General features: G+C 43.6%; 1 protein-coding gene across 14 annotated transcripts in view; it reads left to right on the top strand.

Moving 5' to 3' along the window:
- ASXL2 (ASXL transcriptional regulator 2) overlaps window positions 1-26468 on the top strand; it is a 236576-nt gene that overhangs the window by 5830 nt on the left and 204278 nt on the right. The gene's annotated exons all lie outside the window — the stretch shown is intronic.

Genomic DNA, 26468 nt, shown 5'->3' with positions numbered 1-26468 from the left:
AGGGCTCTTCTGTTTTACCGTGGGATGTAGAATGCAGCACTTTTTGCCACCTGATCACACGATTGAGTAGTTGTCATTTTATTATGGTTCTCTATCCTGACTGCCTATTAAGGGGCAAACTGAATTTTAAATAGGTTGTTTAAAGCTTTCAGTGAGCCCAGGGTCTTGTGCATTTAAACACCCATCAGAACAAAGATTCTGTTCTATTTGCACTTTCACAGCTCCCACCATCTAGGAGTTTTGCCACTATGCGTTGGATCAGTGTGATGGCACCCTCTGCTGTGGTAACTCCTGTGAATTGATCTGTGCTTCCCCCTGCTATAGGAATTTGCCATGGCTCATTCTTCTATACACTGTTTTTTTGTTTTTTTTTCCAGGGGTGTTATAATGCCATGGAATTTGTGTGATCAGATATCCGTCCTAGAGATGATGGAAGGAAACATGCAGGTCCCTTTGTTAGACAGCATGATTAGGGCCCTACCAAATTCACGGCCATGAAAAACACGGCACAGATCGTGAAATCTAGTCTCTTCTGTGCTTTTACCCTATACTATATAGATGTCATGGGGGAGACCAGCGTCTCTCAAATTGGGAGTCCTGACCCAAAAGGGAGTTGCAGGGGGTTACCCTTACTTCTGCATTGACTTGAGGTCAAGACAGAGCCCCACCAGCACAGTGCAGAAGTAAGAGTGGCAATACCATACCATGCTACCTTTACTTCTGCGCTGCTGCCTTCAGAGCTGGGTGGCTGGAGTGGCAGCAGCTGACTGAGGGCCCAGCTTTGCAAGGAGCAGCACAGAAGTAAGGGTGGCAATACCATACCATGCCATGCCATCCTTACTTCTGCGTTGCTCCAGCTGCTCGGCTCTGCCTTCAGAGCTGGGCTCCCAGCCAGCAGCTGCTGCTCTCCAGCTGGTCGGCTCTGAAGGCAGCACGGCCACCAGCAGAAGTAAGGGTAGCAGTACTGCAACCCCCCCACAATAATGTTGTGACCCCCCCGCATAACTTATTTTTGGGTCTGGACCCCTACAATTACAACACTGTTAAATTTCAGATTTAAATAGCTAAAATCATGAAATTTACAATTTTTTAAAAATCATATGACCGTGAAATTGACCAAAATGGACTGTGAATTTGGTAGGGCCCTAAGCATGGTCATAACTATTCCCCGTTCCCAAAGTGTTTGTACAGTAGGGAGGGAAGGAACACAAAATGGAAAAATTGCCCATCTGTGAACAGAAGCATAGAATCCACTTACGCACTTTGTACACAATCCTGCAAATCTTTAGGGGGTCAGAGAATATTGTAAAAACATTTACAGAAAGTTCAAAGGGCATCGGGGGAGGGATAGCTCAGTGGTTTGAGCATTGGCCTGCTAAACCCAGGGTTGTGAGTTCAATCCTTGAGGGGGCCATTTAGGGATCTGGGGCAAAAATTGGGGATCGGTCCTGCTTTGAGCAGGGGGTTGGAGTAGATGACCTCCTGAGGTCATGATATTCTGTGATTGTAAACCATCAATTGTGGTGTTCTTCTGAATAATTTGAGCTGGTTTTGGCATGAGATGATGCTGTTTGCATTTTGAAAAACTCTGCAAATGCAATTCAACTGTGCTGCAATATAAGTCGTAGAGCTGACAACGGAAGCTTAACGTGATCAGTAGCCCAATCAAGCATTTAGCTCATTTCTCTACAAAATGCAGGTGAGATATAAAATGAAATGGTGGGATCTCTGAGAGACAGGTGAGTGAAGATATAAATCAGGACAAGGCAGGAGGAGGATCTGGAATGTAGGCAACATCTGTCTGTTAATCAGCCTTAAATTGGTATTGTTGGGTTTTAAAGCCAGTCTTTCATTTCTAGACTGCCAGCATAGAGAATGTAAGATCATAGTAGTTCAAACCATTGAGCAGCGTGTTGCAGGATTCTGAATCTGTAAGTGATATGTAGGCCTTTTAAGAGGAACTACAGTAACTGAGCCCCATGGTTCTGAGAATATGTATTTCTGTTTTGAGGTCCTTAATGGCTAAATAAGGGTACATCCTCTGCATAGCTTGCATTTGGGAAAAAATAACTTTATATCACTTGAGATAATAGGGACATTCCATGGAAAGAATATGACAGAAAATGAAGCCAGGATTTTTTCTGTGGCTGGTTACCTCGGAATGAATCCCTTCAAGTATGATCATGGTGTTACCTTTACCCAGCACCAAGGCTTGTTTTCAGGAGTTTAAGGACAAGGTAGCTCTGATTTACCCATTGGTAATATGTCCAAATGTTCTTCCAGAACAGATATGGAATGTACAGGATCTGTGAGGAAAGAGGGATTCAGTTGATTGCCCAGTATTTTGAAATCTGCTAGAGGCCTCATTTGCATTGAACAAACAGCTAGGATGATGTTTTAGGGAAATGCTGCATAGTAAATATCTGATGTGCCTGTCTATCTTGATCTGGCTTTACATAGCAGTGAGTCTACAGGTGAATATCTTAACTAGTCCAATTGTATTTGTGCCGAAAATGTACTGAGTACATATGCTACACTGACAATAGGACATAGACACTTTATCCCTGTTTGGCAGGAGTTTCACTTTTACCCTAAACATAATAACAATTGGCATTTTTCATAGAAGAATATTAAATATCTTGGAAATTCTTCTGTAGAGCTGAATTCTTTCTGGCAGTATGCGTGCTGTGAGTATTTTATTTTTGGCTTCATATTCCACAGATGCCAAAACTTTGCCCAACAGACATTCCTTTTGACTGCTTTTTAGGAGTCAGAGTGATGCACAAATTTCATTGAATAGAATCAGCTGGAGCCGCTGTCTGGAAAAATTTGCTTTCCAGCATGCAACGTGGTTTCTCTTTCCGAACATCATTCTCTGATCAAGATGAAGTAATGCATGCAGGATTCTGTAGTGTTCCCTAGCTGCACTGCTATGATTCAGAGAAATGTGTAGAACTGTAGGTTGCAGTTTGGCTAGCCCTTCTATGCAATATTTCAAAATTAATTACGACGACACTGATCTAATGTACTTGCAAAATACTTTGACTTTTTAAAATCTCTTGTATGCCTATAATGCATTGATGTCCATAATGCGACCAGTGGTTTGTATGTGGTGGTGGTCTTTGTGCCCAGACAAAAATCTACCACTTAAGAAAGTTAACTGTATTCTTTTAGTTTTGTGAATGACACATGGGGATGTTAGCAAAACATTAAGTGTCACTTGCAAAATCCTGTTGTTTACCAAAACTTCAGTCTTTTGTGTTAAGATTGTATTTATCATAGCAGGACTACTGGCAACTGTGTGTATTTAAGTATGTGGCATATAGTTAAGTTGAATGCATTGGGTTTTAAAACAGAGTTTACCCTGTATTATGTTTGCATAGAAAACTTAAGTGGCATGTTCTTCCTCCATTCTCCCATTTTAGGATAATTTGCAGTGAAAGTGTCTTTATAAAATGACTCAAATGCAAGTTGATTAAAAATAAAATCAAGATAACTGATCTTGCACGATGTTTCTTCCGGAGTCACTGGGGATATTTTGTTCGAATGCAAATTAGTTTTTCCTGGAACTGGAAACATCTGTTCCCAAAAGGCTCGTTATTGAGGTCTCGTCAGGTGTTGGGATATGACTGGTCCTGCTGGAGATTAAATCTCTCCTTCCTTTCTAATTCTCAGAAGAAAAATATAGTTTTCAAATACATAGTATATTTATATATAGATTCTTTCTGATATGGGTAAAAGACACTTGAGAGTGACTGCATTTGAAATGAATTTTAAGATTTATTTCCCTTAAAAATATGGGAAGGATCTGAGAGAAACTCCTCATAAAAACAATGAGGAGTCGGGTGACACTTTAAAGACTAACAAGGTACCACCAGCCTCCTTGTTGTTTTTGTGGATACAGAGTAACATAGCTACCCCTCTGAAACTCAACATAGTCACTTTAATATGCAGAGCTCCTTATTTGTTTATGTACTGAAGAGGGTCTCTCTGCTTCAACCTAATTGTGCAAGCAGAGAAGGACAGCGAATTTTAAGATACTGTGTGTATTTACCTTGGTTGAACGGAATACAAGTTAAAACAGCTCTTCTCCTGCCAAAATTATCATCTAGATTCCAAGGCCAGAAGGGACCATTATGATCATCTAGTCTGACCCCCTGTATAACACAGGCTGGAGAGCTTTCCCAAGATAATTTCTAGTGCGGGTCTTGTAGGAGAAACGTCCAATCTTGATTTTAAAATTGTCAGTCATGTAAAATCCACCACAACCCTTTGTAAACTGTTCAGTGGTTAATTACTCTTACTGTTAGATTTAAGCTTTATTTCTGGTCTGAGTTTGTGTAGCTTCAACTTCCAGCCACTGGATCATGTAATACCTTTCGCTGCTAGATTGAAGAGGACATTATTAAATATTTGTTCCCCTTGTAGATATTACAGATTGCAATCAAGTCGCCGCTTAACCGTCTTTGTCAAGCTAAATCAGTTTTGCTCTTTGAGTTTTACTATAAGCCATGTTTTCTAATCCTTCAGTCATTCTTGTGGCTCTTCTCTGAACCTTCTCCAATTTATCAACATCTTTTTGAATTGTGGACATCAGAACTGGACACAGTATTCCAGCAATTTTTGCACCAGTGCCACTACTTATAGGTAAAATAACCTCCCTACTCCTACATGAGAATCCCCTATTTATGCATTCCAGGATTGTATTAGCTCTTTTGGGCACAGTGTCACATTGGGAACACATGTTCAGATTATCCACTACAAACCCAAATCTTTCAGATTAACTGCTTCCAAGGATAAAGTCCCTCCTTCTGTAAGTATAGCATACGTTCTGTTCTTTAAATATATACCTTTACATTTAGCCATATTAAAACGCATATTGTTTGTGCTCAATTTACCAAGTGATCCAGATAGCCCTGTATCAGTGTCCTGTCCTCTTCCCCATTTGTTGTTTCATCTGCAGACTTCATCAGTGACACAAAATGATCTCCTTTCTATCCTGCTATAAGCGATGTGTGGACATACAAGTTCTTCAATGCTTTTCTCACTACAAGGAGTTCTTAACAGGAACACTTTGGAACAGAACACTGTGTGTGTCCCTCCTTTTTTAAATGATTTTTCAGTGTGTCTGCAGCAAATGTTTTTTTTTTTTTTTTTTTTAATGTCCTAGTTTTAGTCCTCATATCAGCCAACAGTGCTGCTTAATATTTTTCCAGAGAAACACATCCTGTAAGAAAACCAACATGTTAAATCGTAGTGAGGTTAGTAATGTGTGATGTAACTTCTGTAGAAAATTTGATATTTTTTTTTACTTCATACTGTAGCAGCAAAAATGTTAGGGAACTTACGCACAGCAGAACAAAAAGTGTGACAACATTCTCTAGAATAATTTTGTTTATTGCACGGTACAATTTGGCGTGAGTGGCACGATACAGCTTTGCAGTTTACAGAAGGCTATTGCCTATATATGCAAATATTGGGGAAACTGTATATTAAATGTGATAAAGCTGTCCTTGCCTCCGTGGGTCCCGTGTTTCCTGGCGGATTTCACTAGCCTCAGAGGCTCACTGTGATCCTCCACGTAACCCTTCTCTCTCTAGGGACAAGGGTCACAGTCTACTGAGCCATTTTCATCATAAGCCAGCAAGGGAAGTGAGAAGTTATCCTTCCTTGCACAGTCTCTGTTGTCTCCCAGTCTCAGTGATTAATCAGGGGGCAAAGGTGTGGGGGGGGAAGCCCGGGCCCACCCTCTACTCCAGGCTCCAGCCCAGGGACCCGAATAGTATCAGCTGTAGTAGCTGACCTTTTAGAAACGCATGTACAATTCCCTGGGCTACTTCCCCGGGCTACTTCCCCCACAGCAGCCCTCACTTCCTCAAGCTCCACTTCACCCTTATCTCAGGGCCTCCTTCCTTGTGCCTGATATGGGGTGTACTACTCAGCCTCTCCAACACCACAATTTCCTCCCACAGCTCCTGACATGAACCCCCATCTGACTGACTGGGAGGCTTTTAACTAGTTTCAGCCAGCCCCTGATTGGCTTCAGGTGTGTCCCAATCAACCTAGCCTTCTCCCTGCCTTCTGGAAAGTTTTTAATTGGCCCCAGAGGTCTTAATTGACCTGGACCAGCTGCCATTGTACATATCCTGGTACCAGGGATTTGTTTAGGCTGGAGCTAATGTATCTATCGCCCACTACTTTTCTATAGCCATCTGGCCTTGCCCTGTCACATAAAATAGTTACTTTTAGTCCTGCAAATTCATGTGTTGCTAGTATATTACATGTATCGTAGTCATGCTATTTAATATGGAGTTAACTTTATTAACATTTAATCTTTTCCTATTCTTGGTTTTCTGGCCCTTTACTTGAGCAAGTAGTGCCATTAACCTGGTGGAGGGATCAAGCACCATGTTTGAAAGTAGAATGTGTCCCACTTAATTTCAGCGAGATCCCTCACTATTTCCTTACACATGTCAGTACTGTACCAGCAACTATTCTCTGAAAGGGCCTTATACAAATGCTAGTGATGTCCAAATTGAGGTTCCTTTACAATTTTTCTATTGTGTTATGTCAAATGAGCAGCTTCATTCTATTTCCAGAAGGAGAAAAGAATCTAAAGGAAGAGACATCAATATTCTAAAATACTGGTTTGCAACCTATTTATCATTATAGGCCCTATATGCAGCCTCTGTGTTATGTGGGCCACATCCATAGAATACATATACAACCCTGTATGGCCCTGAGGATGTCACATAAGAACGGTCTGACTCAGTAGGGCAAGAGGTCCATCTAGCCCAGCATCCTGTCTTCCAACAGTGGCCAGTGCCAGGTGCCCCAGAAGGAATGAACAGAACAGGGAATCAAGTGAGCCATCCCCTGTCGCTCATTCCCAGCTTCTGGCAAACAAAGGCTAGGGACAACATTCCTGCCCATCCTGGCTAATAGCTGTTAATGGATGTATCCTCCATGAACGTATCTAGTTCTTTTTTTTGAACCCTGTTATAGCCTTGGCCTTCACAACATCCTCTGGCAAGGAGTTTCACAGATTGACTCTGTGTTGTATGAAGAAATGCTTCCTTTTATTTGTTTTAAACCTGCTGCCTATTAATTTCATTTGGTGACCCCTGGTTTTTGTTACGATAACAAAGTGTTGTTTACTACTTCACTACACCAGTCATGATTTTATAGACCTCAATCATATTTTCCCTTAACCATCTCTTTTCCAAGCTGAAAAGTCCCAGTCTTATTAATCGCTCCTCGTACGGCAGCCGTTCCATACCCCCAGTCATTTTTGTTGCCCTTTTCTGAACCTTTTCCAATTCTAATATCTTTTTTGAGATGGGGCGACCATGGGCCACAGCTATGTGCTGATTGAGCTGCAAGTGGGCCGTGGATTGAGAACCATTGCTCTAAAAATGCTCATTTGGCCTGTTTTATCTTTTGTTTTTTTGTCTCTGCAGTTTTTATGGCTTCAAGGTCTTAGCTCCAGTTTATCCACAAAGTACACACTGGGACCTAATTCATCCTTTTCCTTCATGAATCAAAACTCATGTTTGAGATATGAGGGTCATACTACCTTGCATGCCTTTGTGCCCCATCTTTTGGAAGAACTAGACTTATGTCTCTGGTATTTTTCCACCACTGCTCACTTCTTAAATGATTGGTCTGTTTTCTTAAACATGTATAGTCTTTTTTTTTTTTTTTTTAAAAATCACATGATCTCTGTATTATGGGGTGGGGGTGGCTGGTGTATTGAAGTCATAGCTTGTTCAGTGGCTTTCCCATTGTAGGCCAAGCATTCAGCAGGATTTCAAAAAAGAAATGGTCACTTTTACGTGGATATCTGTATCTTCTCATTACATTAGTGAGGATTTAGGAAGGGAGAAAAACTTTCCTATATAGAGCATAAACCAGCTCCTGACTATGTTGATTAGGAAGACACTTTTTTTATGGTAATATTATTCTATAGTTGCCCACTTCAGGATTTCTTGTACTTTCCTTTGAAGTATCTGACACTGGTACTATCAAGTGACATGATTCTAGATCAGGGGTTGGCAACCCTTCAGAAGTGATGTGCCGAGTCTTCATTTATTCACTTTAAGATTTCAAGTGCTGGTAATACATTTTAATGTTTTTTTAGAAGGTCTCTCTCTGTCTATATATTATATAACTAAACTATTGTTGTGTTGTAAAATAAACAAGGTTTTCAAAATGTTTAAGGAGCTTCATTTAAAATTAAATTAAAATGTTGATCTTACGCTGCCAGCCTGCTCAGCCCGCTGCTGGTCTGGGGTTCTGTTCCACTAGGTTGGCAAGGGGCCTGCGGCTGGGACCCCGGCTGGCAAGGGGCTGGTTTGGGGTTCTGGCCCTGCCCACATACAGTGGGTACCTACCTTCTCCCTGGTTCTGGCTATTCTCTTCCCCCCCCCCCCTTTCTCTCTGTGCACTGAGCACAGGGCTGGGGGTGAAGGAGCAAGCTGGGGGATGGGGTGTAGGATCTGGCCAGGAGCTACAATGGGGGAGGGGGTTCAGGGTTGGGGCAGGAGGTTTGGGTGTGGAGCGCTTACCTGGGCAGCTCCCATTTGGTGGGAGGGGTGCAGGTGGGAATGTGGGAGGGAGGAGGTGCAAGGGGCTCCCGTTTGGTGCTCAGGGTGGTGGTAGGGATGTGGGGGGGGGGTGCAAGAGTCAGGGCTGGGTTCTTGGGGGGATGAAGGAGTCGAGCAGAGGGCTGGGTGTGTGTGGGGGGGTACAGGGCTCAGGGCAGGGGCCTTGAGGGTGTGCAGGGCTCAGGGCAGAGGGCTGGGTGTGTGTGTGAGGGGGCAGAGGGCTGGAGGGGATATGCCCCGCTTCCCCAAGGCTCTTCCTCCGCTGGGAGCAGTGAACATGCTGACTCGCTCCTCCCACACCCCCTCCCTTGCAAGGGCTGCCAGGGCGGGAGGGACGAGGAGGAGGAGGGGCAGGAACTCAGCACACTGCAGGAAGAGGCAGGGGAACCGGCAGGACCAAGTTTCTGCCCCTGTGGGAGGGAGGGGGGAGCAGAGAAGAGCGGGCCGGGCCAGGCCGGATTTTTAATGGCACACTGAATGTGCCATTAAAAATGGGCTCGTGTGCTGTCTTTGGCATGCGTGCCATAGGTTGCTGACCTCTTTTCTAGATGGATTGTTGGTCTGATCCAGCATAGCAGTTTGTTTAAATAGGTTATAGGCTAAGGTCCTAATCCTACACATGTATGGCTGTGCTTAACTTTGAGTGTGTTGAGTCAGGGCATCAATTGCATAAGTGAGAGGGAAAGAAAAAGGGAAAGATGCAGATTAATAAACAGTAGGAAGCAAACAAGCCTTTCCTGGTTGAGTCTCAAACTTTATCCCACTGGTGCATATGAAATTAACATAATATAGGAATTAGGTATGGCTTAAATTCTGTTTTGCAGCTGTTGCTGTTCTACTTCAGTGCAGACAGGAAAAACTCACCCTGACTTTGAAAGAAACTGTATCGGCTGTCTTATGTGCATGAGGAGAGGGAAATGAAAAGCTGAACATGTGGGAGTCCTGACTACCTAGTTTTATACGTATTGTGACAAAGTTCCTCCTCCTGCCTTGGTGGGTCCTGCACTTTTTGGCAGATTTGCTCACCTCAGAGGTTCACGGCAGCCCTCAGTTTGGCCACTTCTGTTAGAGACTGAAACCTGCCATTCAGTCAGCTAGCTTCATTGTTTGCCATTTACCCCATACTGGCCAATGATCTCCACAGTCTCTGTTGTCCCACCTAGTGGGCCGGGGACAGGCCAGATCCTTTTCCAAATTAGACCTTCCCTTCTGGTGTTGCTCACAGACCAGGTCAACTCCTCTTGTTGGGGCGATGGGGCATCCCGAGCCCACCCTCTACACCGGGTTCCAGCTCAGGGCCCTGTGGATAGCAGCTGTTTACATCTCCTGTATCAGCTGCATGACAGCTACAGCTACAACTCTCTGGGCTACTTCCCCATGGCCGTCCCCCCAGCATCTCCTTTATCCTCACCACAGGATCTTCCTCCTGAAGCCTGATCATGCTTGTACTCCTCAGTCCTCCAGCAGCATGCCTTCTCACTCCTTGCATGCCCCCTACTAACTGATGGGAGGTTCTTTTTAAACAAGGTGTCCTGATTAGTCTGCCTGCCATAATTGATTCTAGTATGGTCTTAATTGACGCCATGTGTCTTAATTAGCTTGCCTGTCTTAATTGGTTCTAGCAGGTTCCTGATTGCTCTAGCGCAGCCCCTGCTCTGGTCACTCAAGAAACAGAAAACTATTCATCCAGTGGCCGGTATATTTGCCTTCGACGAGACTCCTGTACCCCACTGGTCCGGGTCTGTCACAATTTATTTATATTCTCACTTTGTATCTTGATTGCTGGGGAGACCAAAGCCCATACTTCAGCATTAAGCTTGGAATACTCCAGTTAGTCTATTTAGTTCAGCTTTGAAATTTCAACAGATGTGTCTGCTTTCTTTTGCACTACCCCAATGCATGAAATGTCCTCCTTGAACTAATTTGTAAGGTCGTTTACCACCACCTTGAAGGCTTCACAGTAGAAATGGATTTTGAGGGTCTTTTTTTTTTTTTTCAAGAGATCATCTAATGTTGATTAGGTGGTTAGAGGGTTTTTGTTTTGTTTTTTAAACTTCAGAACCATCAAATTCTGAATATTAGGTTGTGTACCTCTTAACTTATTTTCACCCCCAAACACACATGCAGTGTTTTCTCTCCTATTATTTTTTACTTGCTTGGTCCTTCCCCCCCTCCCCCCCCTTTCAGATTAGTTTGCAGTATCCTCATGGGGACCAGTCTCCATGTATGTGTGTAGAGCACCTAGTACAATGGGGCCCTTATTACCTGGGGATTACTGCAGAACATCTGTGTTTTGAGACTGTATTAACTGTATCATGCGTGTCTGCAGCTGTTTGTTCAAGGAGTTTACAGGTCCAGCTGGTGAAGTTGGAGCTTGCAAATGCTGCTAACCCATAGCTCAGGTTCAAAGTTTACAATTTCAGCAAGCCTAACTTCACGTTTCTTTCTTAGTGGAAAATGTACTGGAAATGTAAAGAATGCATTAATGGAGTGTTAAAACTGCACTGTTTTAAAAATCACTACAATAAGGAAATGTGTTTCTACACTGAAAAGCGATCCTGTTACAAGGGCATTTTGAATGCCCACATCTGCCACTATTTCCTTGTCTCATTGTTCTGGCTTACAAGTAAAATGATAATCAGCATTCTTCTGCTTTTGCTGAGGGAAATGTTGGATTGGTTAAAAGACAGGACTGACTTAAATTTTTTCCCAACACACTTTTATCCTAAAATCCTATTTCTATAGTTAATATAGTCTGAGAACAAAACCATAAACTCTTTGAAACACTGACTTCCCAAAGCAGAGAGCTGCTGGCTGGCAAGCAGACTTCATTTCACACAAGCAATAGTGTATACAAAAATAGTATTACTGAATGCATAGTTTGGCCTACAGAATCTTACCTACTGGTGGTCATCCACAGGAAGAGAGGAACACTCTGATATTGGGCTGAGTTTTCATGATTGGCAAGTAAGGAAACTTTTAGCTTATGAAATAGCACTTACAATATTGGGTTTCACGGACCGGAAAGTGTGCCCTTTAAGCCAGTCAGAGTGCAGCATGTCACTAAATGTCCAAACAAAACTAATTCTACATCAGACCTTAGATATAAAAAGAAATATACTAATTGTAATAGAATATTCTCCAGGGTCAGTATCTCTTGCCTTGGAAATAAATGTGTTGCTATTCATAAATGCATTGGCATTGATATGATGTTGTAGCCATGTAGGTCCCAGGATATTAGAGAAACAAGTGGGTGAGGTAATATCTTTTATTGGACAAACTTCTGCTGGCGAAAGAGACAACTTTTCAAGCTACACAGACCTAAAGAAGAGCTCAAGTTTCTCTTTCACCAGAAGTTGGTCCAATAAAAGACATTACTTCCCCTACCTTGGCATTAGTATAGCAGCAGGAGGCTACTTTCCTGTGACAATGGTTGCATTTCACTGTCGTTACCTTATAATTTTAAAATGCATTTTAAAATTTGTTAGTAATACTCAAGAAATCTGCAAAGGATTATGCCAGATGTTGGGTCTGCTCATGAGTACTAGTTAATGGAGTTATAGCTTCTATCTAGCTCAGGTACTTATATGGTTCCCATTACTGTAGAATCTGAGTTTGTAATTTACTTCTTCTCATGACGTCCTTGTGAGGTAGGGAAGTGCTATTATCACCATTTTGCAAATGAGGAGCTGAGGTACAGAGGCTAAAATGAGTTGCCAAAAGAAGTCTATGGTGGAGCAAGGAATTGACCCCGGTCCCTTGAGTCTCAAGTTAGTGCCCAAACCACTGGACCATCATTCCCCTCATAGCTCTCTTCGTCTGTACCGATCTACAAACATAAAAGATACTTAAACAATTACTTTTTAATAGATGGAAATACTAGTCCTCCTACCTGATTCTTATGGGAAAGTCAGTTTTGTGTCCAATGATCTCTTGTATGGCTTAGTTGTGGTGGTGGTTGGTTTTTTTAATACATACAAGCAAAGCGTATCTGGTATGGGTCACAGATCTCCTAAATGCTAATACCTTATTTTTCTGTCATAATCAACTTTAATTTGAAATATTTTGTCTGCCAGTACTACTTACTTTTTTTGCGGGGGAGGGGAAGGGACTGTTGCTCAGGGTAACTTTTGTAGGCTAAAACTTAAGTGTTGGCAGTTTTTCATTCAATGACATGACTTCCTTTTTAAATACGGAGATAACTTTAACAAGCTAGGTTTTGCTTCTTAGTTTGTTTTTTGTCCTTAATCTCTCTCCCTCCATTACTGGAGGAGTTTCATATGGGCCTGCTTTCTGAGTAGCAGCCTATTAGTCTGTATCCGCAAAAAGAACAGGAGTACTTGTGGCACCTTAGAGACTAACTAACAAATTTATTTGAGCATAAGCTTTCGTGGGCTACAGCCCACTTCATCAGATGCATAGAATGGAACCTATAGTAAGAGGATGCATGCAGAGAACATGAAAAGGTGGAAGTTGCCATACCAACTCTAGAGGCTAATTAATTAAGATGAGCTTTATCAGCAGGGGGAAAAAAACAACTTTAGTAGTGATAATCAAGATGGCCCATTTAGACAGTTGACCAGAAGGTGTGAGGATACTTAACATGGGGAAATAGATTCAATTTGTGTAATGACCCAGCCACTCCCAGTCTCTATTCAAACTCAAGTTAATGGTATCTAGTTTGCAAATTAATTCCAGTTCAGCAGTTTCTTGTTGGAGTCTGTTTTTGAAAATTTTTCTGTTGCAAAATTGACACCTTTAAGTCTGTTACTGAGTGACCAGAGAGGCTGAAGTGTTCTCCTACTGGTTTTTGAATGTTATGATTCCTGATGTCCGATTTGTGTCCATTTATTCTTTTGTGTAGAGACTGTCTGTCTGGTTTGGCCAATGTACATGGCAGAGAGGCATTGCTGGCACATGATGGCATATATCACATTGGTAGATGTGCAGGTGAACGAGCCCCTGATGGAATGGCTGATGTGATTAGGTCCTATGATGGTGTCACTGCTGACACTTACATTCTTAATGAGAAAAAAAATGATAGGCTTAAGAATATATGGGGTGGAATCCTGGATCTTTTGAAGGCAATGAGTCTTGCCAGAGAATTCGATAACTGCAGAGTTAGGCTCTTCATTACCTACTTTCCTCATGAAATTATGGGTTCAATATAATGTCTCACTAGAGAATTGTTTACATCAGGTAAGCTTTCTCTAAAGTGAGAGTTAAAGGCTCAATCTGATTTTTTTTTTAAATTGAACATCCTTAATGCCATATTTGTGTCTAGTATTGTTAACATAATGTTTAACAAAAAACACACACTTTGTAACTCAAATATTTAAGGTCTAACTTGACCACACAGAGCATCCAATTTAAAGTAAATGCTGCTACTGCTCCATTGTGCTTTCAATACATAGAAAGAAAGACATTCTAGAGTCTGTGCTTAGAATTCATTTTCTTTTGCTAGTGCGAGGACTCTAAAGTGGTGGTCTGCCCAGAACATTTACACTTTACAAATAGTAGTAGTAGTTTTTATTGTTGGGTTGCATATTTGTGCTGCTGACATTATATAACTTGGATTTTAGAGAAAATTTAAGTTCTAGGCCTGCAAATTTAATCTGGGATTTAAATATACCTGTGCTCTTTCTAATTAATGCATAATCACTAATAATAAAAATTGTGTCCAAATTCTTCCCTTTTCATAGCTGTCATCTTCAGTGAGGTTACACAAGTATAACAAAGGGTAGAGTTGTTCCCTCCATTGAGAATTGAGGGTGCCTTACTAATGCATTAGTCACCCTAGATTCTATCCTGCTCCCTGGTAGCTGTGCTAGTTCTGTTGGGCTACTGATAGTAAAAAGGTGTGAACTTCCTTATTTCTGTTGCTAACGTGTGTTGATCAAACTGAATAAGACGCCTTGTTTAGAAAAGTGCCACTTGATGTGGTGTTTTAATTTAATTTTATTTTTTACTATAACTAAATGCTTAACTGTTGCTCTAACAGAGTGCTTTCTTTGGTTTTCCCACTTCCTCTTCCTGTCTGGGGAAATCTGAACTGGCCTAAAGACAGGAGTAAACATTACTTCTTCTGGATTACACAATTATTGTTCAAAAGCAAAGTTTTGCTGAACTGCATCTGCAATGTCTCACGTAATCTGTCATCACTCGAGAGCAAGGAAAGAGCCATTCGGCTTCTCCATGCCCCCTCCCCGCTCTCCATGGTTTCTGGCACATTTTCCAAAATCTTTCAGTCTGTGGGTGTTCTGGCTGCTGGGAAACTGCAGTAGGTTAGTGTTCTTGGCAGTTATGGCTCATGCAAGCTGAGTAATTGTCATACAAACCAAACTAGACAGGATTTTTAAATCCATTTCACAGTGTTCAATGTGTTGACTTCAGTGTAGCCACAGGGAAAGGACACTTCACATCTCCAGTTTTGGAGATGCTTCTGTTGGGTTGTACTGGCCATCCTATAAAGTTAAATATGCATTTGTTTGTAAATTTGAAGGCATTCTAAAGAAAGCTGACCCTTTAAGGAGACTCGCAGAGATGAGCTTCAGAAAGGTGGCTCAAGGTTACTGAAGTCAAGTGGCACAATTCTTTAAAGGCACATATATGTGTTACGGTTTGAGGAGTGAACTGTGTCTTTGGCCTTTCTCTCTCCATGCGTGCACTTTCCAAGTGACAGATTGAATGAGTCTGTTTCTAGTGGTGTCCCCCTGGGATCAGTTCTTGGTCCTTTGCTATTTAACATTTTTAATACATATGCCTGCAACTGCACTTCTCTGAGTGAAATACTGCAGTTCACCTCACTGTCAACTGAAACACCAGGATACATCACCTGCTGCCCACCAGCTGTATTACCTCAGGAGGCTTGACTGGGTTTGGAAATGCTATAAACTTCTTTCCAGGAGCTGATGGCCAGTATGAAAACCAGAGAATGGTTTATTTATCCATAGGAACACCAGAGAGCAAAGGGTTAAAAATAACAAAAACCTAAACATGCATTGTGTTTGGAATGCTAACCATAGCATTTGCCTCATCCAAGTAGGTGGGCCCAGTTCATCCTTGGTACCCCATTCTCCTGGGGATTGAGTTGCAGCCTGCTTTCCTGCAGACCCTCTGTCTCCTTGTCTTTTCTAATGCACAACTTTTAAGGGACTGATATCTGTATTATGTAGACAAGGTGGGTGAGGTAATATCTTTTATTGGACCAACTACTTTTGGGTGAGAGACAAGCTTTTGAGCTTCAAAAGAGCTCTGTATAAGCTCAAAAGTGTGTTTCTCGCCAACAGAATTTGTCCAATAAAAGATATAACCTCACCCACCTTGTGTTGCTAACATCCTGGGACCAACATGTTAGACCACAACACTGCATACCTGTATTTTGTCTGGGATTTGTGATTGGGGTTAACACACACTGTGTGCCTTGCTGCAATCTGACAGAGCCCCCTGTGACTCAGCTAACACTTAGTGTGTTCCATGTGGCAGTCACCACTGAGAATCAACTGGATACCCGTACGATATTCATAGAAATAATGTAGTTTCCACTTCACAATGTGTATTTTTGATTTGAAGATTAAATGTGCTGCTTGAAATGCTGACTAGTCTTGGTTTCATAGTGTGGAAGAGTGTGGTGACAATTGTAGAAGTGGCAGTGTTAATATTTGAGTCAGTATGAACATTGCTTTGTACTTGGTGTCTCCTCCCTAACTGCATTTGCAAAAGTGAGCTTGTAGAGATGCTGTCTGTATTGGGTGAATCAAAATTTATTCTGTCTTCCAGATAAAATGTACTTGCATCCCAAAGGTCAGGACTCCCATTCTGCTAGCATGACTCCCCTCACCCATCCAAAAAAACCCTTGCTGTCTGTAGCATTTCTTCAACAATCTACAGGACCCTGAGGGTTTGCTGTGACCTGAGTGCCTTGGCTGGAGTTAATTCAATTTGTTTCTCTGGCTTTTCTGAAGTTAGAACTGGCATGATCAGTGAGCCAGCATTGTTCCCTGATATTAAGTCATATACAAATTACAATGCCATTTAAAAAAGATCTGTTCTAAGAAATAGATGCATAGAAAAGCATTGAAACATGTAGACACAGGCGACAAAAAGCATTCCTAATATAGGCTGACCTTTTATTATTGTGCTATATATGGTATGGTGCACAGATGTGTCTCCTGTGCTAGGCATTGTATAAACACACAGTAAGACAGTCCCTTCTGTGAAGCGTGTATGCTCTTCTTCAGTTCTAAAGGTTAGACTGGGAGCTGTAGGTCTTGTGAGAGGCTCTCTGTCCATTGTCTGAGCACCTAAAAAATTCCTCCTAATCTGTGTGGGGGAACTTCAAAGGGAGTTGGCTCCTGTCAGAAACTAAATTTGGTAATTTAGGTAAGGGGATTTTTCTTCAGATTGTGCATTCAGTCTCTTGCTACTTATCTTAGGTGCTTTAATCTTTTTTTCAAAGACTATCCACTAGGTAAATTTACCTGCTTGAGAAATGACCTCTCCAAAATAGAGAAGTTTATTCCTTCGTGGAAATGTTGGACTCTGCCAGGTAGTCTTTCTGTTTCCTGGATGGTTGGTTCATCATATTGTTTTCAGGCTGCTGATAATGTCCAGAACAAAAAAAAAATCATAACTTAGGAGATCATATTTTTTATAGCTGTAAAACTGACGTAGTTCTTAAGAGACATTGTCCTAAAACAAAATTAAGGGGCTTTTCCTTTTATGAATTAAAAAATGAAAAAGCCAGCAGCCTAGTACTTGTCAATGAACTTATAATAAAGGCTTTACATACTGTGTTGCATCCTAGTCCTGAATGATGCAACAAACAGGAAATTTTGTGTCGTGGAAGGACACTTCAGTGCAGAGGGTTTTTTAGTGAAGTACATTTTGAATATTTGAATATTTTAGCATTTGATGTTATAACATGTGTTAAAATGAGCAGTTCGTATTACAGTTCAGTAAAAGCCTTCTGTTAGAATTAATTTCAAACTGTCATAACTTCTAGTTTGCTGCAGAAATTAGAATGAGTTGCTATAGTCTTTAGGTTGAGGGTACAGCAGAATATACAACTTACCACTCCTTTCCCTTGACTACTGAAGGGGATAAGGGTTTTTACCGTTTTCTTCCTCCTAGGGGGAAAAAAAAATCTGCAGGTCACCAGTGGGGAGCAGAGCTACATGGATCTTCCCTTGAATCAGTGGTGGCTTTATCCATGCTCTGCCTGCCTAAATTGGACATGCCCCTAAAATCAGACACTGCTTCAGTTGGAAGAGAGACTGACGAGGCCACCTCTCTGTTCCTCAGGGATGTTTCCACCATAGACGGCAGCAGAGCAGCCTTATGGGCACCTCCTCTCACTTACTAAGCATTATTGTTTGGATTCTACTGCCAAGAGGCAATGCTGTTCTGGGCTCTCCATACTCTGGAATTCATAGAATCTTAGAAATGTAGTATGACACTCTACACCCCAGGGGAGCGCCCTGTAACCCCTGTATTCATCATTTGTATATAATTGTGATATTGCATACAACACATGCCTTGTAAAAATGTTCCCTCTAACTTTTTCCATCCATGGGTGGAATACATTTTGTTATGTGCACCGAGGTATGTGCAGATGTTTTCCACCAGTAGAAACCTAGATACAATAAATATTTTTAAAAAGTTACCATAGGGATAATTACTCTAGCCAGGTTAGGTTAGGCATTTTAGAACTCACTACACAAAGAATTAAATTGGAGAAATAAAAATTATGAAATGCATCAACCAGTCAAAACACTAAAATAGCACACTTTTTGAAAGAATAAAATTGCAGAGAATATATGTGCATTGCAGGAAGTACCAAGAAGTAATAACACAAGTGTGTGTTGGGAGGTGAGTGTGAAAGAGTGTGTATGTGTGTGCTGGCTGCTGGGGAAATTTGAGATGCTGTGCGCTGTCTCTTTAAGGCACTTACTGAAAGCTCTTTTCCTGAACCCCCACTCTGCAGAGATGGGGTACATGGGTAGGGGAAAGGTGGGGAGAGACGGTGCATGTGTATGTGAGAGAGTGATTGTGTGAGCTGGCTGCTGGAGAAGTCTCTGAGAGGCCATGCGCTGTCTCTTTAAGGTACTCACTCACCTCCTGGAAGGCTCTTTCAGACCTCAGCAGCGCTCTCCTGCTCCAAGTCCTGAGCCCTGTCCCCTCTCCCCTGCTCTGTGGAGATGAGGTTCAGGGGGACACCCTAACATCAGCATTCCCGGCCCCTGCCCCGCACAGCCAACAGGAGGGTTCAGAGAGCAGCTGTAGGAGCAACACGGCTACAAAGGGGGGAGGGGGGCGCACCTGAACACATGCTTCTTATCAAGTGTTGAATCACTTGAATTGCTCCTGGGCGGCAGCCTGACGGCTCAGCTTAGAGAGAGAACGCAGCTTGTAAGATATCATGGGAAAGGTTATGGTCTGCTGAAATCCACTGTTCCATCTAAATATGTATATCGTTAATGCATATGAAGTTATGAGAATTGTGTTGTATGATTGTCACTAAAATATGCTGTGGGTTTGGAAAGCACCTAGATACTAGCTCCCCAAAGAAAATAACCAGGGGGATAACCAACCCCCAGGCAGGTATCAACAGCCATTATCCAGCAAGGGAGCTACAATGCAATGACTCACCTACATGAGGCCACACCAGGGGATTGCTCAACCTTGCCTGGTGACTCAGCAGTGCCCCCCAGACATGGACTGAGAGTATAAAACAGAAAACAGTAGCCCCATGCTTGGCCTTTTCTCCCTCCCCACCTATTCTGCAAGCAACAAGGACACTCAGAAGACTTCAGAGTAGCAGCTGTGTTAGTCTGTATTCGCAAAAAAGAAAAGGAGAACTTGTGGCACCTTAGAGACCAACAAATTTATTTGAGCATAAGCTTTCGTGAGCTACACAAAAAGCTGTAGCTCACGAAAGCTTATGCTCAAATAAATTTGTTGGTCTCTAAGGTGCCACAAGTTCTCCTTTTCTTTTTTACTCAGAAGACTGAAGACTCCAACAGAGGAGACTGGCCCAGGTTTCAAGGGTGAAACGTATGTACTATGAACTGCAATATCCAGTGGGGTGAAAAAAACTGCTTAATCCCGATGTTTCCCAGCCTAATAGGGTTGAGGGTTTTGATTGTATGCTAATATTTTCTTTGGTAACTAACTCTGACTTTTTGCTTATCACTTATAATCACTTAAAATCTATCTCTTGTAGTCAATAAACTTTTACTGTTTATATTTACCAGTTAGTGTGCTTAAAGTGTTTGGTAAATCTGCTTAGGTTTACAAAGGCTGGTGTATATTCACTTTCCATTGCTGAAGTGGTGAACCAATTAATAAACTTGCACCGCTTGTGTTGCGAAGTGCAAGATGGTATATTACTGAGGTACAAGGCCGGGAGCTGGTGGGGATTCGGCTGGCGCCTTTCTCTGTGATTCAGGAGTGGCTCTGGGAGCATTCATGCAATCTAGCTGGGTGTGGGGCTCAACATACGGTTGTGCTGAGTGATAACAGTGCCTGGAGGGGTTTGCTGCTTGTCAGTAGCAAAGCATTATGGGAAGCAGCCCAGGCTGGAGGGTTAAGGGGGCACAGTAGTCCCACAGTCCCAGGCTGACCCTGGGGATCCCATGACATATAGGCTGTAAAGAACCTCAGTCCTTAAATCCAGCCCCCTGCACTGAGGCAGGACCCAGTAAACCTAGACCAGCATTTTTAAAAGTTTGGGTCTCGTGGCATGTAAGGCACTGGGTCGCTCTGGTCAGCACCACCGACCAGGATGTTAAAAGTCCCGTTGGCGGTTCTGCCCAGGTAAGGCAGGCTAGGGCCTACCAGCTCCGACACCACATTGTGCCCTGGAAGCAGCCAACAGCTGCTACTTCTAGGCAGGGGGGCCATGGAGCTCCATGCACTGCCCCCACCCCAAGCTCCGGCTCTGCACTTGGCCAGTGGGAGCTGGGAGTGGGGGCGGTGCCTGAGGGCAAGAGCTGCGCGGAGCCACTTGCGCACCTCCGCCTACAAGCTGGACCTGTTGCTGGCTGCTTCAGGTGCAGTGCAGTCCGTAGTGCCAGGACAGGTGGGAAGCCTGCCTCAGCACCCTAGCTGCGCTGCTGACAGGGAGCTGTCGGAGGTAAGTCTGTCTCCCAACCCCCTGCCCCTGCCCAGAGTCCCCTCCCAAACCCTGAATCCCTCATTCCCAGCTCCACCCCGCAGCCCTCACCCCCGCATCCCAACCCTCTGCCCCAGCCTTGAGCCTTTCCCAAACCCCTCATCCCCAGCTCCACTGGGTCGTGGGCATCAACAATTTTCTTCAACTGGGTCCCCAGGAAAAAAGTTTGAAAAACACTGATGTAGACCATAGCTCACAGGTGTTTGTCTAATCCAGAGGTCCCCAAACTGTGGAGTATGCTCCACAGGGGTGTGTGTAGGAACGTCCAGGGGGAATGGGGTATGGGCCAGCCCCTATGGCGGAGGGGACATGCTAACCAGCTCTGCTCTGGTCCCGCCCCCAGCTACATCGCTAGCTCCTGTATTTAGCCTTGGTGCAGCTTCACTCCCAGCCAGGGGCCTGGCTGCCAGCCCCCACGATGGCCTGGCGCCAGCCCTGCTCCTGGCCCCACGCCAGCCCTGCATCAGCCTTGGCTGCTGGCCATGGCTCAGTTCCCGACCTGAGGTCAGGCTTGGGGTGAGGCAGGGAGCAGAGCTGCACCTGGCTATGGGCCCGGCTACCAGCCCCAATGCAGCCTGCCCCTAGCCATAGCCCCGCTCTCGGCCCCATCCCCAGCTGCAGCCCCAGTCACGTCCCCCTTACCCCTGGCTGCATCCCTTTCTTCTCCTCCTCCTCTCCCACCCTGCCCCCCCACCTTTGGGAGCCACAGCCTTGCTCCTGGCCCAGCTCCTCAGGGACAGGGATAAGTAAGGGGCCTGCTGGTCTAATCTTTTTGAAAACCTACAATGATGGGGATTCCACAATCTCCATTGGAAGCCTATTCCAGATCTTAACTGCCCTTTAGTTACAAAGTTTTTCCTAATATCTAACCTAAATCTCCCTTGCTGCAGATTAAACTTACTACTTCTTGCCCTATCTTCAGTGAACATAGAGAACAATTGATCTCCATCCTCTTTTTATAGCAGCCCTTAGCATATTTGAAGACAGTTAACATATTCCCCCGAGTCTGTTTTTCAAGATGAAACATGCCCAGTTCTTGTAATCTTTCTTCAGAGATCAAGTTTTCTAAACCTTGTATCATGTTTGTTGCTCTCCTCTGGACTCTCTCTAATTGGCTGACATCTTTCCAAGAATTGGACACAGTAATCCATCAGAGGCCTGACCTGTGCCAATTAGAGCAGAAGAATTACTTCCTGTCTTACGTACAATTCTTCTATTAATATGCTCCCAGAATATTGTCCTCTTTCGCAACTATATTCCACTGTTGACTCATCATAGTTTGTGATCGCTATAATCCCCAGATCCTTTTCAGCAGCACTACCTTCTAACCAGTTTTCCCCCATTTTCTAGCTGTGCATTTGATATTTTCCTTCCTAAGTGAAGTACTTTGCACTTGTCTTTATTGAATTTCATCTTGTTGAATTCAGACCAGTTCTCCAGTTTTGTCAAGGTCATTTTTGAATTTTAATTTGTCCTCCAAAGTGCTTGCAGCGCCTTCCAGCTTGGTGTCATTTGCAGATTTTATAAGCATACTCTCCACTCCATTATTCAAGTCAGTTAATTAAAATGTTGAATAGTACTGGGCTCAGGACTGATCCCTGCAGGACCCTACCAGATGCACCCTTCCAATTTGACAGCAAACCATTGATAACTACTCTTACCAGCTGTGCCCCCCCATAGTAATTTCATCTGCACTGTATTTCCTTGGTTTGCTTGAGAATGTCATTTAGACTATTAAGAGCCTTACTAAAATAATTACCAATGATAAGGAGAGTTGGTCTCTTGTATGAAACGTGTTATTTTTGGAATGTTCCTTATTTTCAGCTGGCCAGTTGTACATTGCTGCCTCAATAGTGATTGGGTTTTTATAGCTGCCTTATTGTTCTCTCACATCTTTCCCTGTACTCAATTAGAAAAAACACAACTTGTCCTCTTTTTTGTTCATTTTATTTGTCTTCATTTTTTGTGATGGGTTCCTTCCATCTGTGTAGGCGTCTCACAGCTGAGAGCATCTTAAAGGAAGGTAAAAATTACTTACATTCTAATTCTGTGTTCTGTCTTGCTAGAATCTCCTTCCCCCTCACCGTTTGATTGCCCTTTTTTATGGATATTTGTGGGGTTTTTTCTTGTGCATCTTGTTGTTCTTTGAGACTTATGAACAAAAATATGTTGATCATCTTGGTTAATTTGCCGTAGAACTGCAGGGATGATCAGAGAGTAACATTTATATTTGGGAGGGGATTAGCGATTACCCGTATGGGATTTTGTTTGTGGTCCATCCTGCGGTGATGCTGGTGGACCAAGTGCCAGCTCTTGCCAAGGCTGTAGGTGTCAGCTGAGCACTGATAAATTCATAGCTGGCTTCTGTATACAGCTCACCTGTATGTTAATATTGTTCAAGATGGGTATTGGACTTGTAAGAATGTTTTCGTGTATAAACTCTATGGAGTACTTGTAAGTTGCTGCATGCATTAATATCCCTTGTAATGTCTGTATCAGTTGCTATAAAGTGGTATGTAAGTTTTGCTTTATAACTGTAAAAATGCTTGTTCTGAACCTGTGAACCCAATCAGGAGGACTGGTCCACCGCCCATCGAGGACTATCAAAACCAAATGGACATTGTGGAACATCATGATAAAAGACTTTGGTTAATGGCCCTCTTACACCCATGAAGGAGCTACATGCAAGAATGCACATCCCATTAGCTTGAATTCTGGAAGAAGGAAATAGATAGCTGACAGGAACATTTTTCATCTCTTTTGCTGTTTGGACACTCATAGGGCTGGAGCTAGGAAACCGAAGTAGAAATTCCCCAGGGTCAACCTGAGTTAACTCTGAATGTCTTTTAGGGCTGACATATTACTACAACTCTGCCACTTTTTGGAATCATAGACTGTAACTCATCTGTGTATATATCGGGGTGGCCAAACTTACTGACCCTCTGAGCTACATAGGACAATCTTCAGAAGTTCGAGAACAGGACATGCCTACCTTGGGCTTGGGGCTTCAACCTTGCTCCTGCTGAAGACCCAAGCCCCAGCAGGTGTGCCCTGTGGGGTTGAAGCCCTGAGACCCCCGTCCCCACTGGGCAGAAGCCAGAGGTGATGCGTTGGGGAGCACATGGGGTCATGTGCCCCCCAGATGTTTGCCAGAGTTTGCTGGCCTGCTTAGTTACGTGGTGCCTCTGGGCCCCGTCCCTGCATAGCAGCTGCTGGAGCCAGCAAGCTGGGATCTGCGAAAGTAGGGAGAGGCAGTGGCAAACAGCTGGGAGCTGCAGGGAGAGCAGCTGCTTTAGCTGTTGCCTCTCCCCAGGGAGCTAAAGCAGCAGACCCTCCCTGCAGCTTCCAGCTGTTTGCCGCTGCTTCTCCATGTGGAGCTAACATCTGGGAGCTGCAGTGAGGGGCCACTGAGGGGAAGGAGAGGGTGTGACTCAAACTGTTGGGGAGGGGGAAGGAGGCAAATCTTTAAAATTGTGGGCCCCCCCCTTGCTCCAGCAGGCACCAGTTGTCTTTGGCAGAAGCCCCGAGCTCCTCCCCCAGTCTGGTAGGCAGAGAATGAACGCAGAGCTGCTCTTTAATGGTAAAAGAGCCGCATGCAGCTCACAAGCTGCAGTTCGCCCATCCCTGGTGTATGTTACCTGCTTTATCCTGTAAATAACTCTGATTTCTCTGTCCTACTTAATAAACCCTAAGTTTACTATAGGATTGGCTACTAGCATTGCCTTTGGTGAAGGCAAAGCAGTTAATCTTCTTTAGTTAGGAGGTTGAGATAAACCCTAGGCACCCCCATTGTCTTCACCTTGACCTTCTGACACTCAGTAAGAGCATACCTATCTTCATGTAGTGTCCCTGTGGGTGCTCCACTTGAGGTGCGCATGTGCCCCTGGTGCCTTTGATTGGAGATTTCTAATAGCAGTGTCGGTTTGGCCCACGCATGTGTGTGACTCAGTCTCCTGCTCCATGCTATTATATATCAGTGTGGCTGAACCACCCCTCTGTTCCTTCTCAACCACCTTGGCCTGATACTGAGCTTTAGTAGTTGTCCACACTGAGTTTTACCTCAACTGTGTTCCTTCAGTTCTTTTAGTAGTTAGGAGTTTCAGCTTTAGTAGTTTCAAAAAGGCTGTGGCTTTTTTTTTAAATACTTTTTTTTGCGGGGAGAGAGAGCGACAGTGCTTGCCCTTTTAGACGGTCTCTCCCCTTTTGGGAATTTTTATTTGACTGGGAGAGCATGCCTGGTTTTTCCAGTTTCAAAATTGCCTGTCATGCTGGGAGATAATCCGGGTCAGTGCCAGATACTCCCAGTGCATCTGTTGCCTTGGAGAATTTCATATTTCCCAATAGTGCAGCTTCTGTCTGGCATTAAAAACTAGAGTCAAGAAAAGATAGGGAGATTAAAGATCTCATGCTCACGATGGAGAGCTCTATGCACCTGGTCTTTGATCCTGGCCTGAGGCCCCCATGTGTTAGTTTTTGAGTAAGTTCACTGTCTCCAAACTGCACTTTTGGAGGGCATATGAGAGGTGTCTTGGATCCCTCATAGAAGACTCCCAAAGACTGTGTCTCAAGTTCTTCAGGCAGAGAATCTACCTCAAAGAAGTTAGTCTCTAAAGGCTGCAGCCACTTCAATACCCACTGCTCTCCAATCTGGTACTTAAAAGGCTGCTGGCTCCTCAGGTACTGAGAACACCGCCAAACCTAAAGATTGAAAAGCCAGGACTCGGAGAGGTCATTGGTACTGTCAGAGTAAGACATCAAAAAGAGCACTACCGCTTCTCACCTGGTATCGAAGAAGCTCGCTGCGGCTCAGTCTGGACTCTCTTCAGAGCCATCAAGATTAGTGGTACTGTCAGTCAGCTCCTTCAGCCACTATCACTTTGGCACAGGCCATGGCCATTATCTTTAAAAACTCATGGTGATCGGGGGAGGTCCTGGATGATTGGAAAAAGGCAAATATAGTGCCCACCTTTTTTTTTTTTTTTTAAAAGAGAATCCAGGGAAATACAGACCGGTCAGCCTCACCTCAGTTCCTGGAAAAATCATGGAGCAGGTCCTCAAGGAATCCATTTTGAAGCACTTGGAGGAGAGGAAGGTGAGCAGGAATAGTCAACATGGATTTACCAAGGGCAAGTTATGCCTGACCAACCTGATTTCCTTCTATTATGAGATAACTGGCCCTGTGGCTAGGGGGAAAGAAGTGGATGTGATATATCTTGACTTTAGCAAAGCTTTTGATATGGTCTCCCACAGTATTCTTGCTAGCAAGTTAAAGAAGTATGGATTGAATGAATGGACTATAAGGTGGATAGAAAGCTGGCTAGATCATTGGCTCAACGGGTAGTGATCAATGGCTCAATGTCTAGTTGGCAGCTGCCATCAAGTGGAGTGCCCCAGGGATCCATCCTGGGGCTGGTTTTGTTCAACATCTTCATTAATCTGGCTGATGGGATGGATTGCACCCTCAGCAAGTTTGCGAATGACACTAAGCGGGGGGGGGGAGGAGGTAGATACGCTAGAGGGTAGGGTTAGGATACAGAGGAACCTAGACAAACTGGAGGATTGAGCCAAAAGAAATCTGCTAAGATTGAACAAGGACAAGTGCAGAGTCCTTCACTTAGGACAGAAGAATCCCATGCACCACTACAGACTGGGGACTGACTGGTTAAGCGGCAATTCAGCCTAAAAGG

This window comes from Dermochelys coriacea, chromosome 3 (assembly GCF_009764565.3).
Source record: "Dermochelys coriacea isolate rDerCor1 chromosome 3, rDerCor1.pri.v4, whole genome shotgun sequence".
NCBI classification, from domain to species: Eukaryota; Metazoa; Chordata; order Testudines; family Dermochelyidae; genus Dermochelys; species Dermochelys coriacea.
This window is presented reverse-complemented; position numbering and strand designations above follow the sequence as displayed.